Source organism: Megascapheus bottae, chromosome 20, assembly GCF_031878675.1.
Source record: "Megascapheus bottae isolate mThoBot1 chromosome 20, mThoBot2.hap1, whole genome shotgun sequence".
Taxonomy (NCBI): Eukaryota; Metazoa; Chordata; class Mammalia; order Rodentia; family Geomyidae; genus Megascapheus; species Megascapheus bottae.
The window spans coordinates 19,371,030-19,387,707 of NC_143528.1; the positions used below are offsets into that span (position 1 = coordinate 19,371,030).

At 38.1% G+C, this 16,678-nt stretch overlaps 1 protein-coding gene across 1 annotated transcript in view; it reads left to right on the forward strand.

Annotated features, from left to right (window-relative positions):
* Window positions 1-1,533: 1,533 nt before the first annotated feature.
* Window positions 1,534-16,678, forward strand: part of Sorbs2 (sorbin and SH3 domain containing 2) — a 293,671-nt gene continuing 278,526 nt past the window's right edge. The window contains exon 1 of the mRNA XM_090354066.1: window positions 1,534-1,677. The gene's annotated coding sequence lies outside the window, so the exon portion shown is untranslated. The remainder of the gene's footprint in view (window positions 1,678-16,678) is intronic.

Sequence of the window (16,678 nt, forward strand, 5' to 3'; positions counted from 1 at the left end):
ATTTATTTCCTTATCTCTTAATGACATGCTTCTATTCCCATTTCTTGTTGTTGGGTTGGTGAGACAGTGTCTCATTGTGTATCCCAGGCAGGAACTTAACTTGCTATGTAGCCCAAGCTAGCTTTGAACTCGTCATGATAGACTTGCTTCAGCCAGGTACTCATCTGCTGCTTTCTTTTGTTTGTTTATTGGTTTTATATTGTTTTGTTTTTGCTGTCCTGGGGCCTGAACTCAGGGCCTGGGCACTCAACTGACCCTGAACTTTTGTGCTCAGGCTAGCACTTTACACTGTGCCACAGAGTGGATTCAGGTATTTTCTGAGTAGTTTATTGCAAATAAACATCTTGAGTACTTTTCTGCCAGGGCTGGCTTCAAACCGTAATCCTGAGATCTTAGTCCCCTGCATAGTTAGGATTACAGGCATGAGCCACTGGCAGGAGCTCAGCTTCACCTGCTGTTTTCAGTTTCACCTTCATTTACTCTTCCAAATGTCTGCTATGCTACCAGTTCCAGAGCTTGTGAGAGTTGTGGGTTAAGTACCACTGCTTTTTGACTTGACCCATTGTCAGTGGGAGGAATTAACTATTTGTTCACCAAACCATCAATCTGCGTGTTTTCTGCTTTTCTAAGTTTGGTTTGCTATTTTCCCACTATTTTGTCCTTATAAATAAAAACTGTGCCGTCCTTTTTAGCGAGATTTTGAGACTGAGCAAAGCTTAAAGTATATAGTTCCTTCGCCATCTTTAATTTGATGTTTTGCTTTGAAAAAGAAACTGGGTATTTATTTCAATACCCTATTCTAAATTCTTGAGAAAATTGAATCTGATATATGAAAAGAAGAAAATAAAGATGTATATTTTTTTAATTCTGCTCTTTTTAAAGAAATCTTATAGAGGAAAATATTTTTTTCTCTTTTTACATAAAGGTTATGACTGTCACTGGTTTATATATATATATATGTATATACACACACACATCAGGGCTATATAAAATAAATTACAAATACTTCCTTGAGATGGTGCCAGAGGAATTACCCAACTGCATCTCTTGGCATTTTTAATAACTCTCTTAATATATTCTGTCATTTCCAATTGTTTTTATTAAGGCTGATGATACAGATAAGCCACACTACAAAGTGTCACTGATCGTTCTATGTGTGTTATGCATGTCTTAAACTCAAGATGTTTTCAGGGAGGAAACAAAACTGCTACTATTAATTCCTATCGATTTTATGAGGTTTCTTCAGGCTAGATTATAGCTAGAGATGGAATATTAAAAAATTATACACTAGACGTATTCATAGAAAATTATGTCAATGGTTTAAAAAAAAAATTCAATTTAACCTGCCACTTACTCCCTAACAGCAATTTCTCTAACTCTCCCTAGGGAAAAGCTATTGAAGACAGCCAAAGGTTAAGGCTGAACAGTACCGTGAGACCAGGAAGCAGCCAATAGGATGGAGAGGGTCCAAAGAGCTGGTGCCTGCAGGCAAGCAGCAGCACTGAGCTGGGCTGGTTGCGGATGAACACCACAGCAATGTCGTCCCAGCTCCTTCTTACATTGGCGGCTGCTACCCAGCAGACCCCTGAGAAGAGGCACAGATAGATGACCCAGCAACTTGTTCTGCCCAGCAGCCGGCAAGACAATACCCCTGTGCTGGAATGCTCTCATTTGAAGGTACTGGTTCCTTTACATCGAGTTCTTATATTGCTTAAGAATTACAGAAAGCAAAGCGGCTGATGCCTGAGAAGATCTCTGCTTTCTAGTAACGCTTTGTTCCCAGCCTAAATGCCGACTTCAGCATGGTTAAGCCTGGGGAAGGGGGGTGTGGAGGGAAACGGTACCCAGCCTAATAGAGGAACACTTCACATTGCATTCACGGACTGTGCATTAGAGCAGACTCTTTGTTTATGTTGCTATTGTTCTGAAGGTAATTTGGTTACAAATGCCGCTCTGTAGTCATAACTAAAGAGAACAGAAGGGATGAATTCGCGCTACAAAGCTTCATGGTTGTTGCAATCCATAGAGCTATTTATCAGCCTTAGGGAGAAAAGAAAAAAGGTCTAAATTGCTGATCAAAGAGCGAAAGATCATTTGAGTAGCATTTGGATTCCTGCGTGCTTTAAGAGCCAAGTTGTGTTGAAACAGTGAACACTGTGTTTTATCCTTGTGTTTAACAATGATGATGCCTTCATTATCATTTATTACTGACAGTTAGTGCAACCATGAAAAACTCATCTGGATATTGTTTTAGTCGGCAAGGTAATTGGAGGGAAAATTTAATATGTAGCAGAGTAACCAAACACCCATGAGAAGCATATGGCATGTTAGGTGAGGCATGAGATTGCTTGTTGGAGCATTTATTTTTGAGAGTGGATCCTTCCTTTTGTTTCTCACCCCATCAATGATCTGTTAGAAATGTTTTCTCCCCTGTCCCATATATTTACATCAACATAATTATTTGCTCCATACATTAGTCAAGATGGAATTATTCATGTTTTGGACATGAAATTGTTAGTCGTGTGAATGATCTTGTTGGTAAGTTGTCACTGTTGTTTGAGGAATGTTAGAAGAAATCCCTACCTGAGTGAAACAGGAGCCTCTGTCTTCCCTCTGTTTCTGCAGGAAGTTTTTCTGCTTCATAAAAAAAATATATCTCTAGAAAGCATGACCCACAGAAATAGTAGTCCTCAACGGAATGAAGATTGCTGACACTCTTATGATACACCATTGGTGGCTTCCAGCAGTGATGCAGACTCTTGGTGACATTGTTTTGTCGTGTGTGTGTGTGTGTGTGTGTGTGTGTGTGTGTGTGTGTTTAGAAAAAATATTAAGACATTGATAGAATTTCTAAATTGGTGAATCAGTCATATTTTTACTTCCTTTTTACTTACTTATCTACTATTGTTTTGGAGCCCAGTATATTCTACCTGCAGCATCAGTTGTGCTATTATGATACACGTTGGAATTTTTAGTTTTTCTAAACATTCATAACATTTCTGGTTGTATTTACTAACTACTTACAAACAAGTAAAACTATGTCCCTAAAAATGACTAGTTATAGATAATATAACTCATGATTATAATACAGTAATTAAAATTATAAATCTTATGATTTCAAAATTAGAATGAAAGCATTTTTTGCATATGTGTGAAACCATAGTCTTGTTTATTTCTATGTTTAAAGGTTTTTGCTTTTGAGAAGGCAATCCAGTTTATCAAATGGCCATAAGCAACTTTGGAGAATGTTGGTCAAAAATCTAGGCACAAGTGTTATTTTGCCCTTGAACTGTAAGAAGAGTTGTTAAATCTGAGACAATACAAAACCTATTTCTGATAAAAGAAAAGAACAGATAGAATATGATCTTGGAACAAAAGATTAACATTAATAAAATTAATTTAGGGAATGTCGTAAAGCCAAAAATAGGTATTATAAAGATAAACTAAAACCAAGATGGGGCATTTAAATGAGAAAGGCTGAGTTAAATCCCAGCATCACTGCTTACTCCCTGTATAATCTGGATAGATTAGACCTGCTTGGCAGGTTTGTGCGATGAATCCCATCTATTAGCAGTTCATGTGAATGTAAGGAAGGTATTAATTATAAAGACAGGAGAGCAAGATAGATTCTCACCTCATTGGATCTGGAGTGCACTAACATTATTATTCCTAACCAGGGGAATTGACCTCTAGGAAACACAGAGGCTCTTGTTAAAAAGCCTTCATTCTGTCCTTAACTCTCTGTTCTCTTTTATCTCTCAAATAATAGCAAACTTTTACTTTTTAAGAACATTACCTTCCATTGATGCTTTGAATTCTATTTAAATGCAAATTGTTTGGGGAAGAATACTTTAAGATGCTATTACCTCTTAGTGTTCTGACAGGACCTAGGAGAGTGATAATGAGTAGAACAGTTTTGAAAATTGGAATGAATGTATTATAATAAGAGGCAAAAGGAATGCTATTGAGAGACAAAGAGCTAATTGGAAAGTTTAAAGTCTGGAAACATATTTCACAATACTAATATAATCTAATCAATAAATGCTACAGAAAGCTTAAATTAACTAGGGATATACAGTTTGGAATAGTGGGTCCAAAACAAAATGAAAACTTTAGGTAAGCAGCAATCTTGGAGAAAAATATAATACACACAAATGTTTTCTCTTGGCTACTATGACATGTTGATCATAAGCAATCACTTTCCTGTTGAGGGTAAAGACAGCTTATTTGCTAGCTGGAAGGGGGTGAACTAAAGAAAATAGAATCTAAGAGACAAAGCAATGTTCAGTGTTGGCATAGGGATTTTGGAGCAGGATTTTGAGGAGAGACTATGGAAAATGGCATTGTTGAAAACCAGCTCTATGCAAGCTACATTTCAGTCTCAACAAAGAACTACAAAACAGCCCCTGGATAAGAATGATCTTTCAATTTATTTGTATTGCCCTCCAAAACTCTCCATATTCAGGGTAATCCAACTGAACTTTCTTGAGTCTCTTCAACTTGAAACTGATTCCCTTGGTTCCCACCTGTTTGGGAGGTTGCATGTTACTAGAAAATAAAAAACGTAAGACACTACCCAGGCATTAAGGTTAATGAGAGAATGTTGATGTTGCCACATCCATCCACTGGACAGATATTCCATGAGACACACAAATGGCTTGAGAAAAACAAGCACTTTTCACTTAAAGTATTCTATCTTCTCTTTCAAGGTTTTAATTTGTTTCTACTACCAGCTTGACATTCTTCCAGGAAAATAATAGGGTCTGACTTCAAGTCTAACGTTGTGACCCAGAATATATGACATAAATATTTATCCAATTTACTAATATGATTCATTTCCCAGGAATGATCACTCTTGCATTCACAGGGAAATACTAAGCTCCTGAAGTTAAGAAGGAGAACATAGCATGAGCAGCTACCTGGCAGTAAAATGCATAAGTTAGGGAAAGCTTGCCTTTATTTGACATCACTCAGCAACTTGAGCTTGCTGCTTGCTGCATCCTGGCACCCTCGTGGGACTGCTGATACAGGGGAATTATGTTGATGCCCAAGCAAGTCTGACAAATGTAGTATAATAAGCAATAAGTCATCCTCATTAGTGTAGGAGCGCAGATCAGAATGTGCTATGTCAAGAGGGCTGGTAAGAATAGCAGTTGAAGGACAGCAGACATATCTGTTTACATACTGAAGGGTGGTACTGGCTCCTAAGAAAGGTGAGGGCCACAGATTAGAGCACTAGCTGGGTGGTCATTTGGCCTGGTGGAGTCAGATGAGACACAGAATGGCAAGAATCAGGCTAATCAATCACCACTCTATCATCAGAGAATATATAAAATCCTTTCTTTCCAGTCCTTTCCCATTTCTCACAAATGTGTCAACTCAATTCATGTCTTTTCAAATTTTTGCATGAGCTGAGACAGGAGGCAAGTGCATATTTGCTCTAGTATGCCCGAAGTAGTGATGTGATTGCTTACCAACCAGGACTGTGTGGCCATAAAAATCTCTTTCAGGCAGGTCATGGAAAAACAATGAAGCTATTTTGCTGGAATGCTCCCAGAAAACTGTGTCTTGCTTTGTTTCTTATGATGTCATTGAAGGATCATTTGAAGGTAGAATCTGGGTTTGTAACCTGTGAGTCAGTTGGTCTTTCACTGGTATTTTTCCTACATGGCCCCAAGGGAAACATTTATATAGTTCATTTGGTGGACATCCAGCTTTTCTGGAGCCACTTGGGGCTTTAGCCCATTCAGTTCACAGGAAGAAAATTCAGGCTCCAGGCCCACAACACTGGTGATGTAGGCCATTGTGCAACATCTTCAGTGTCTCTTGAAAGCTCACAAAGCAGGTTCTCCGAGGACAGACAGGCAAAGACGATTAAAAAAAACCATTCTGATTCTCAACAAGTCACAATGAGCATTAAAAGTTTAAAATATTATTTCCCATGTGATATCACATTTCTTAAGATTCCAAATAATCATATAAAAATTATTGCTGGCATCCTAGAAAAGGACATGCATTTATCATTCCTGGGCCACATTGCTGAGCGCACTGAAGTACTCAGTAAACATTTACATTGAGTAAAGAATCCTTCTGAGGAAATTTATTTATAAGGGTTGTTGCCAAACCCTGAGCTTAGTTAGGAATCCAGGTCTTCTACAATCCATTTTCATCTCTCCTTCTTCTAACAATAGCTTTATAAACTATACCACTTTTCCAGGAATCTACATTTTACCTGCCTCTAACTTCATTTTCTTTACTGGGTCTCAGATTGCTTCCTATTTCATTATAACACATAGACAGAATTTCGAGCATTCACCTAAGGTTACTCTGAAAACTTTCTTCTCTCTCTCTCTCTCTCTCTCTCTCTCTCTCTCTCTCTCTCTCTCTCTCTCTCTCTCTCTCTCTCTCTCTCCATATATATATGTGTGTGTATATATATATATATATATATATATATATATATGTATAGTTGTTGTTGTTGGTCATGAGGTTTGAACTCAGGGTCTGGGTGCTGTCCCTGAGCTCTTCAGCTCAAGGCTAGCACTCTACCACTTGGGCCACAGCACCACTTCCAGTTTTCTGCTGGTTAATTGGAGATAAGAGTCTCACAGGCTTTGTGCCTAGCCTGTCTTTGAATTGTGTTCCTCAGATTTCAGCCTCCTGAGTAGCTAGGATTATATGCATGAGCCACCAGCACCCAGCTTTCCAGATATTCTTGATAAGACCAAGTCCCAGTATAGAAATTTCTCTTTATTAGCTCCTCCTATTCTTGTCCTCCAGTCAGTGAGATGCAAGACTCTTGATAACTTGAATTTCATAGGATAAAACATCAGTGCCCATCTGGATAATGCCAATGTTATTAGCTCAGTTCACAAACATCTCAAAGCCAGCATTTCCTGTATCATTCACCAGGTGATTACCTTGTATTTTCATGGGGTTTTTCTACATTCAGACTCTTTCTTCTTCATTTTTTCTCTATATTGCTACATAGTTATTATTTACATTATTCTTCTGCCTCCTTTTTAATTCCTTCACTAGTTTGTAATCATAGAATAGAAACCTTGTAATCAAGTGGACCTCAGTTCAAGTCCACATTACACTATTTTAGTACTTGACAAGTTTTGAGTTCCATCAATGTAATGATGTAGAAAGGCTAAGGAAGGGTGGGTTCACACTGGGGGATTATAGTTTAAGGCCAGCCCAGGTAGGAAAAAATAGTCTGTAAGACTTATTCTCCACAGAAAGAACCTGGGTACAGTGGTGTGTGCCTATGATTCTGGCAGTGACAGGAAAAACTTAAGTGATAGGACAGCTTAGGCATGTGCCCAGAGGGAAAGTGACACTACCTTTAAGATAATCAGTAATAAATAGGGCTGGAGGTGTGGTTCGGAGATATCACACCAGCCTAGAAAGATTGAGGCGTTGACTTAGTACAAACTACACTACTGTCCCAAGTAAAATAGCCAAACAACTGGGGATATGTTTCAAAAAGTAGAGCATATGCACAAAGCCCTGGATTCAATCCCCAGTAATGAAGACATAAAAGAGAAAGAGACTCTTTTATATGACATGACCTATTTGGTAAAATAAAAGGCGAAGTATTTGGTGTGGTGTTAAGTGCTTATAATCTCTGCATTTCGAAGTGAAGGTAAGATTGTAAGTTCAATACCATCAAGGTTAGACCGTGAGTCCCTTTTGAAAACTGAAAGTTTCATTTTCATATTTGGCACTTCACTTTTGAAATGTTTCTTCTATTTATAAATGTCTTGTTTAGTTTTATATATACATTAAGTATTGCATTTACTCCACTGAAAAATTTCTAAAACAGTGAATTTGTTTAGGGAAAAATCAAGTAGATAAGCATATCTTAGTGTAATTTGTATTCTCTTTGCTAAATAAAATGTTTTAAATATAACTCATGAAATACTACTCATAGATTATTCTGCAATGCATGTTTGTATCTAAATTTCATTTCTCCTCATGAATTTCCACATTTTCATATAACTAAACTTACAAAAAACATTGGTGGATTTATTGCTCTTTTCAACCCATTTTGTTGTCTTCATCTCACCCCTGCTTTAATTCACACTTTTTGTTTTTGTTTTTATTTTAATTATGGGAATAACCTTGACAGATCTTCAGGTTTGCCTCCTCTGGCTTTTGCAAAAGTACCAGGATTCACTTACTATAACACATTTATTCATTTTAATAACTTCCTTAAGCTTTTTGGACATGACTCTTTGTTCTCAGAGTAAAGCCCAGCACTCCCCATAGATTAATGTTAAAGCATTTGATAATCATTTCTAAATGCTTGAACCCATAATGTTCCCACTTTAGGTTATATACATATGGACTTACTAAGTAGTCAGCTTCCTTTGTTTAGCAACTTGTTAGGCAACTTAGTTACCAAATGTATCTTGCTTTTCATTCCTACCCTTTCAAAAGTTGTGCTATTTCTGCCTGAAAATTAGCCTCTTTCCTTCCATCCAGTCGCTAGCTCTGTCTAGGTATGTGTCACTGCTCACAGCAAACGTCTCATTGTTTCCACTGTTCTCCCCCTATCCACCTTGGGTTAGATATTCTTCTTTGGAGCTCATTTACCACTAGTTCATATTTCTAACATACCATCCAAACGTTATTTCTTTGTTTAGTTCTCATTCATTTTTTGCTGAAGAAGCAAGAATTTTCTGTGATAAAAGTTGCAAAGAAAAATGTATGTCCCATTAAAAAATAGTCAGTGAACCCCTAGAAAGAAGCTCTACAGATAAAACCAAAATGCATTTTTCAAAGATTAGCCCAAGGCTTGGGAATGTGGCTTATTGACAGCGTGCTTGCCTAGTATGCATGAAACTCTGAGTCTGATTCCTCCATTGTGGTAGAGTGCTAACCTTGAGTGAAAAGCAACTCAGGCATAGTGCCAGGCCCAGAGTTCAAGCTCCATGACTGGCAAAAAAAAAAAAAAAAGATTTACCCAAATTGTACAGCAATCAGGCAATAGCTTTAGATTTGAATCACTATTTTTCACTCTTCCTATGGAAAAACTGCTAACTTCATGTGCTTTTGTTCAAGTATGGCCAAAATTTGAATGCATAGTTAAAAATGTTCTGAGTAATATGATATGCAGATTGGTAATCCTGTTCGAACATTTGGTTTGGCTTCCTCATTTAGTCAGCATTGAATAATGCTGTGGGGACAAAGCTGATGGGGTGCAAAAACTTTTGAAAATGGTAGACCTTTCATTTCAGTAGTTGTTATATATATGGAGTCAAATAGATGAATTAGGTCTCTAAGATACTGCAATGTTGCTGTAGCCCTTACCTTATCATGTGGATGGCTAATAGTTTATTGAATGCTCCGAGCCTCTCTTCAAATAACCAGGGACTTTTGAGTTGAATGTGGACAGCTTTGAGAGATTATTGTTTTGTTTAATATGATTCAGAAGCTCATGATCTTTATGTTGGGGCCATCTTAGAAAGCCCTTTATCTCTTACACACAAATGTTGGCAGTTATATTTGAAGAATTCATTGAGAAGTGATTGATAGCTAACAGGAAAGCAAATATTCCAACTAAGTCGGTACTTAATCTGTGCATTGAGACCAAAGGGTTAACACATGGTCCCATGAATATGGGATTTCTACCCCAGTAATGACATTCCTGAAGTTCACAGGATCATTGATAGTCTTTTATACTTGCTTTCCTTTTCCAGAGCATAGGTCACTTAATCTGTCTGTCTAATCAGTGTCTTCAGGAAAGCTTCACGGAGCTGGTAGGGGTGAACTTCCTTGTTATGTGTGTGGCATTTCCCAGCTAAATACGTATAAAGACTCTGTGTCACATTTCAATTTCTCGATCTTGTGAGAAGCATAAATATTTCAAATGAGCTGTATGACTTCTGCATTTTCAGATGCAAATTTCAGACATTCTCTGTCTTTTTGAATTGAATTTTACTCTATTATACAAATTCCTAGCCTGGACTTGTGTGTTGCAACTTGAGTGTAATAAAATCTAGAGCCCTTGAAATGGGACTGAACCTCAGTCTAGATATGTTTTTAAGTAACTTGACAAATATCATAGAGATATATGTACAAGTTTGGAATCAAGTCAGGAGCTACTCAGTGGATTTATTGGCACATCCATCTCCATTTGGGACCTGATTTAGAAATCACTCATGGGTCTAGAAATCATGGAAGACCTGAAAAAAGAGAGCATCTAGTTACATATTTGGCACCTACATGAAGGTCTTCCCATGTAGAGCATGTACAAAATATCATATGTGATTAGGAGTTTTCACAAATCAGTTTCTGATGAGGAAAGTAGAATAGTAGATATGACTGGAATACTCTTTTGATGAGCGACATTCTGAAGAGCAACAGTTAGCTCTGTTTATGTGCACAGATATTATCAGAGAAAGAAGTTCTAGAATAAGTGCCTGGGACAATGAAGGATGTTCATCAGAGCGTATGTACCTGCAGCTGGGGTTTCAGAAATGGTCAAGTCACTGGTGATGAATGGCAAAATTACACAGAACAGGATGAAAGTTTTAGATTCGTTCTTCCTTGTTCATATTGCATAACCTGCAGTTCATAGGCATACTATTTTGTGATAATACTGAGAATGAAAATCAATCCCTAATGCTTGCTGCAAAATTGCCTTACTGGGCCAGGAGTTTGGTTTAGTGGTAGAGTGCTTACCTAGCATGAACAAGAATCTTGGTTCGATTCCTTGGTACCACATACATAGAAAACGTCAGAAGTGGGGCTGTGGCTCAAGAGGTAGAACACTAGCCTTGAGAAACCCCAAGGATAGTGCCCTGAGTTCAAGCTCCAGGAATGGCAAAAAAAATACATTACTATCAAGTTCATAGCCCTTTTGGATCTTTTCCTTTTGCCTCCTTAATTGTTGAGGGTGCCAGGTATGAACCAGCCCTCTATGGATGAATTTAGAGTACTGAGTACAAGAGGGTGTGTGTGTGTGTGTGTGTGTGTGTGTGTGTGTGTGTGTGTGTGTGTGTGTGTCTTAGATCCCCCAAGATCATCAAAAGAATATCTGAACTACAAAATGTTAAGAACTATTTCCCTAAAATCTAGGAAGTGGAAAGTCCTTGGAAGTATCTCAACAGTTGTAATGTAATGAAGATGTTATTCAGAAAAAGGAAGCAATTTCAAGGAATGGAAGAGGAGATATTTATCCTGATCAGTAACTCTCTACTCACAAAACACCACCGCTGGGACTATATTATAGTGCCAACCAAGGCAGCATTCATCTTTCATGTCATATTTCATCCATTACCTCTTCTTTCCCTGTTATTCTTTCAACTTTGTATTGAAGTATAATAACTTTGTGGCTTCAGTTGGGCATCAACTAATAAGCTCTTGAATTAGGATTTTGAAAGAGGACTGGTAATAAAAGTAGAAGCATTCTTAATGTGCCTCTGAGCCCTTTGGGACAGGAGGATAGAACCAAAGACCTTTGCCACAAAGGGTTTCATTTGCTAGACCTTGCACTTAAGGCATTTGGGGTTTTCCATTTCTGCTTTAATCAGCGAGAGTCCATCCATCTTAAGATATGGACATTATGTGGCCAAATGTGCAAAAGAGTTGGATTTAGGTACATCACTAAACAATCATCTCATCTAATCTTTATCTCTGTGAAGTAATTGTTTCAACTCTACTATATGACAGACTAAACAGTTTAAAGAAGTTAATTTGCACATGGTGAGGCTATTAGTAAATTGTGGAGCTTGACAGAATATTCAAAATGGCACTTTTAGAGCTAGTGTGTAGCTAGTAAATAGAGTACATGCTTAGCATGCAATATTAGGCCGTGGATTCAACTTCCAGTTCCCAAAGATCAAAATTCATTTAGAAAGATAGGTGATTCATTTCTCAGAAGTTAAAGAAACACCATACCAATTATGTGCTTGTAAAGCTCACAGCCAGTACAATACTTTCTAATGAATATTTTCTAAAAATTTGATGGAAGTACCAAGACAGCAGAAAACTGTCACAATAAAACAACACCACAACTAGAATAATTTATCATTCAGGATGACAATTGAAGTTAGAATTTCAGTTGCTTACAATGAAAGGGTACTGCTGTGGAATCTTTTAAAATATGGTATTCTTACTTTCTGAGAAAATGAATTTACTTTTAAAATCATCTGATTAGGCAGGCATTCCTAAAGAAGTTCCAGTTTTGGAGAATTTAATAACTAGCCCCGTGTTCTGCTCTTATCAGTGACTACAGAGGAAAGAGTCTGGGGGATTGAAGGAAGATTCTTGCAATTTCAGAACCCAGAGAGAAGAAACCTGCCTTAAATTTCATTTTCATTGGCCATGGCAACCACATTTTCTGATCTGAAAATTGAGATATGTGACTTGACAATATGGAAAGTTAGGAGAATCACAGGCACCCTGTAATAAATGCTTGCTGACAGCACAGAAGGATTTGGGAACATGGAGCCAACCCAAACCAGAATGTGATATATTCCTCAGTGTTTTCTTTGTGAAAACATCATACTTCCTTCGTGTGCTTCCCCTAAATCTGGAGCTAAGTTTAAATGGAAGACCTCACCCAACTGACATCTTATCTACACATAACCGTCTCACGTCTATTTTCAGGGTAACCTATGTGCTAAACCTTCCCAGCACTGTGACAAAATACCTGAGATAATTCAATTTAAAAGGAGGAAAAGGTTTATTTGGCTCATGATTTCAGAGCTGTCAGTCAGGGCTTGCTGGGTCCATTGCTTTTGACAGGTGATGAGGCAGCATATTATAGTGATAGAGGAGGCTGCTCACCTCTTGATGACCAGGAAGCATACAAAGACAGAGTGGTGGCTCTAAAGGACATGCTCTAAATCCAAGAAGGCCCTACCTCCAAAGGCTTCTACCACTTACCAACAACGCCATGAATCAGGGGTACTTCACTGAACTAATCTATGGGTTAAATCCAAGGGTTCATAATCCAATCCCCTCAAATTATTAGATCCACCAGCTGAAAGCCAAGCTTTCAACATAGGACACTTTTAAGGGGTCCTATGTCCAATTATAGGGGACACTTTCAGATCATAGCAACCTATGTCTCTTTTCTATATTCTCCTATAGAGCTTGCATTAACTACCAGTTATATCTCTTTTTGTCAGTATCTCTATAGAAATGCAATGTTTCCATATATACACATCTCCCAAGCAACCTTCTCTCAAGTTTTAATATGGCCTGTTTCAAACTGATAATGATTTCTCACTGTGAATAATCCAGATAAAGTTAGTCTAAGGAATTCCTTCTTGGGTACTGACAAACAATGTTACCTAGTAACAAACTGCTATCTAATTGTGTGAATTTTTTTCTTTTCTGGAGGGGGTTATTTGTTTTATTTTGGAGGGAGAGGGGAGATGAAATCTGGACCTCACACTGACTAATATAGCCTCTTTTACTTTTTACTAAGCTGTTTAGATAGAATTTCCTATTTTTCCCCCAGGCCAACCTTTGACTGAAATGTTCTTCTCATTGCCTCTTGTGTAGATCGGATGATAGGCATAATCCATCATGTCCAGGTTAATTGAGATGAGATCTTACTTTCTGTTTTGGCTGGTCTCCAACCTTGATCCTCATGACCTCTACATCCTAAGTGGCTGTGATTACAGGTGTGAATAATCACACCTGGTCCAAATGCTATACTTTGTTTAGTGAGTCCTATTCTGGTGACAAATGTCTTAATATTGTTACAACACTTGAGATTCTGATTCGATGCAGGGAACACCAAGTGTAAGTTTTGTATTATTTTGTATCTTTTGAAATACATATTTCAACAAGCATTTGAGGTCCAAACCAAAGGATACAAAACTCACGTGTCTCTATTTACACACCTAATTCACCATGTCTTACATTCAACTTTCTCTTTACAGATGAGTGATGTTTAAGCACAACAACACAACGTAATATAGCAAATTGACTATCGTGTTGGTTGGCAGCAAGACTTAGAACTCGAAATTGCCTTGGCTCTCAAACATTTTTTTTTCTATGTAAAGTAAAATATCACATAGCGTTGTTTAAGGGTGGAAGTGTGTGTGTGTGTGTTGTGTTTATTTGTTTTGTCAGTACAGAGCCTTGAGTCAAGTAGGGATCAAAAGAGCTTTCTCTGGCTAGCAAATCCAAAGTTTTCTAACTTAAGGCAAACCAGAGACCTTCATTTTAGAATGGCATCCTTGTTAAGCTCTGAATGTTGATTGCAAGCTCCTCAGTAGCCTTATGCATGTTTTTATCCTTTGGGGCTAATAAAGGTCACACCATAAAGAGTACACTCAAACCCCTTTGTTGCATGAACAAATGAATGAGAGCCAGAAAGACCTCTTGTCCATTTAAACAGTTCTGAGTTGCTATATTATCCAGGAAGGTCATGAGGGAGAAACACACACACACATACACAAAAGAATCCCTTCAGCTGAAGTGCTGGCTGGAGAGGGAGGTTTAAATGAAACCTAGTGGGAAAACTCTTTTCCTACAGACAAAAGTGCTTTGAAGAAGAGACTTTTTATTAAGAAAAAAAAAATCTCTGGAAAGCATGTAGCATAGCAAGCTAGATACAGAAAGTGTTTAAAGCTTGCTGGAGGCCAATCTAAGCTCTATAATCTTTTCAAGAATGATACTAATTTCAGGTGACCTACTTTCACTGCAATGGCACTATTTGGGTTAAATTATGTGCACCACTCCTAAACACGTATTTTGAAATTGGTACTTTTTGAGACTAGGTCATTGTTTAATTATTTCATTAATTACTACAGATGAGATCACATAGAATAGAGTGACCATCTAAACCAATATGAGTAACAAAAGCAGAGGTTATGACTCAGCTCCAAGGCAAAGATTACCAGCAAACCACCAGAAACTAGAGAAAGGTATGGGCCAGCTGTCTCCCAGTTATCTAAAGTAACAATCCCAAGTAGGTACCAGTGGTTTACTCCTATAATCTGAACAAGTCAAGGGGCTGAGGCCAGAAGATCACTGTTTAAAGCCACCCCTGGAAGGAAAATCAATGAGAATCCTATCTCCAATTAACAAGCAAAGAGCCAGAAATGGGGCTGTGGCTCAACTGGTAGAATGCCAGCCTTGAGGGAGAAAAATCCTAGGCCCTGAGTCCAAGTCCCAGAATTTGCACACACACACACACACACACACACACACACACATGAAACAATCCTGCCCCAACGTCAACCTTAAACTTTTGACCTTCAGGACTTGAAATAGCATATTCCCTTAGTTGACATCATCTAGTTTGTGATACTTTATTATTATTGTTATTATGACTATGGTTATTATTATTATTATTAATAATAGACTCTCAGAGATTTTTTCAACTACTTCCTTCTTACATTGACTTCTATGAATAGCATAGGTGATGATTCTGAAGTGTGACTTTTGAAAGGCTGCAATGTCTAAGCAGACATAAGAACACTGGGTGGATGGTGTTTATACCAATGCATGAGAACTTAATTACCCATGCACACTGTGCTGCTTTTGCAGTCAGTGCTGGCTCAGTGATTGAGACCTTCTTTGAGGAAATCAGTCATTAGTAAACTCACAGTGATGTTGAATCCACTTGGTCCTTCTGAAAGGTGAAAATATTCATCATAGCTTTGTTTGTCTGAGACCCACACGTTTTCTCCCTGTTGCAATAATATCGAAATACTTTATTAGCTGAGGGAGGTATGTTTTTCAGAGAAATATTGGAACCAATAGGCTTAAGAAGAATTCTATTTTTTCCTCTACGAGTTAAACAGTGAATTACTGAGAGCAGAAAACATTAGAGGATAATTGACAGCATAGTCCTTAAATAGCTGCATTTCTAATGAATAATAAAAATCTAAAGACTACTTGTGTTAGCTTTCAGGAAATGGCAGGTACCTCTCAGAGGATGAGTGACAGAAAAGGGTCCAGCTGGGGCAAGAGGTCAGTGCAGCACAGGCCCCATCAGATTCAGGTCAGGCCTTGACCACACTGGTTGACAGAGGCTGGCCTCAGAATCTGGCCAGTGAACACAGCCCTGAAATGCAGTGACTTTAATTCAGGTGACACTGTTCTTTCACATGTTATATTAAGCAGTTGGCTCTGGCTGAAAAGGCCACACAGTTGGCTTAGATATTAAATAGGGAGATGTTGATGTGGTATATATCTAATTTTAGCCAACCTTGTATTTTCACGTGTGGGTACTTTTAATGGCAGTAGTAGTCCCTGGCCAAAATACACACCATCATCCTTGCCATCCAGAATTAAGAGAGCCATAGAATTAAGTCTTTCCTGCTTTCTGGCAAATGGTGGCTGACACGGTAAACACCATTGAAAAACACCCCTGTCTATTTCTATTAATGCCCTGTGGGAAGTTCTTCCACCTGGTCAATGGGTCTGTTCTCCTCTCTCTCCACTAATGACACTACTGGAGCTGTAGATTTAGGATCTCCTCGATCCACTAGCTCTTCTTTGCTGTCCCTCAAGTTCTCTACATTATCCACTACTATATCTACATCTACATCTACATCTACATCTATATCTACATCTACATCCACATCTATATCTATATACATTACTATATATTTTTATTTTTATATTTTTGGCCAGTCCTGGGGCTTGAACTCAGGGCCTGGGTGCTATCCCTGAGCCCCTTGGTACTCAAGGCTAGTGT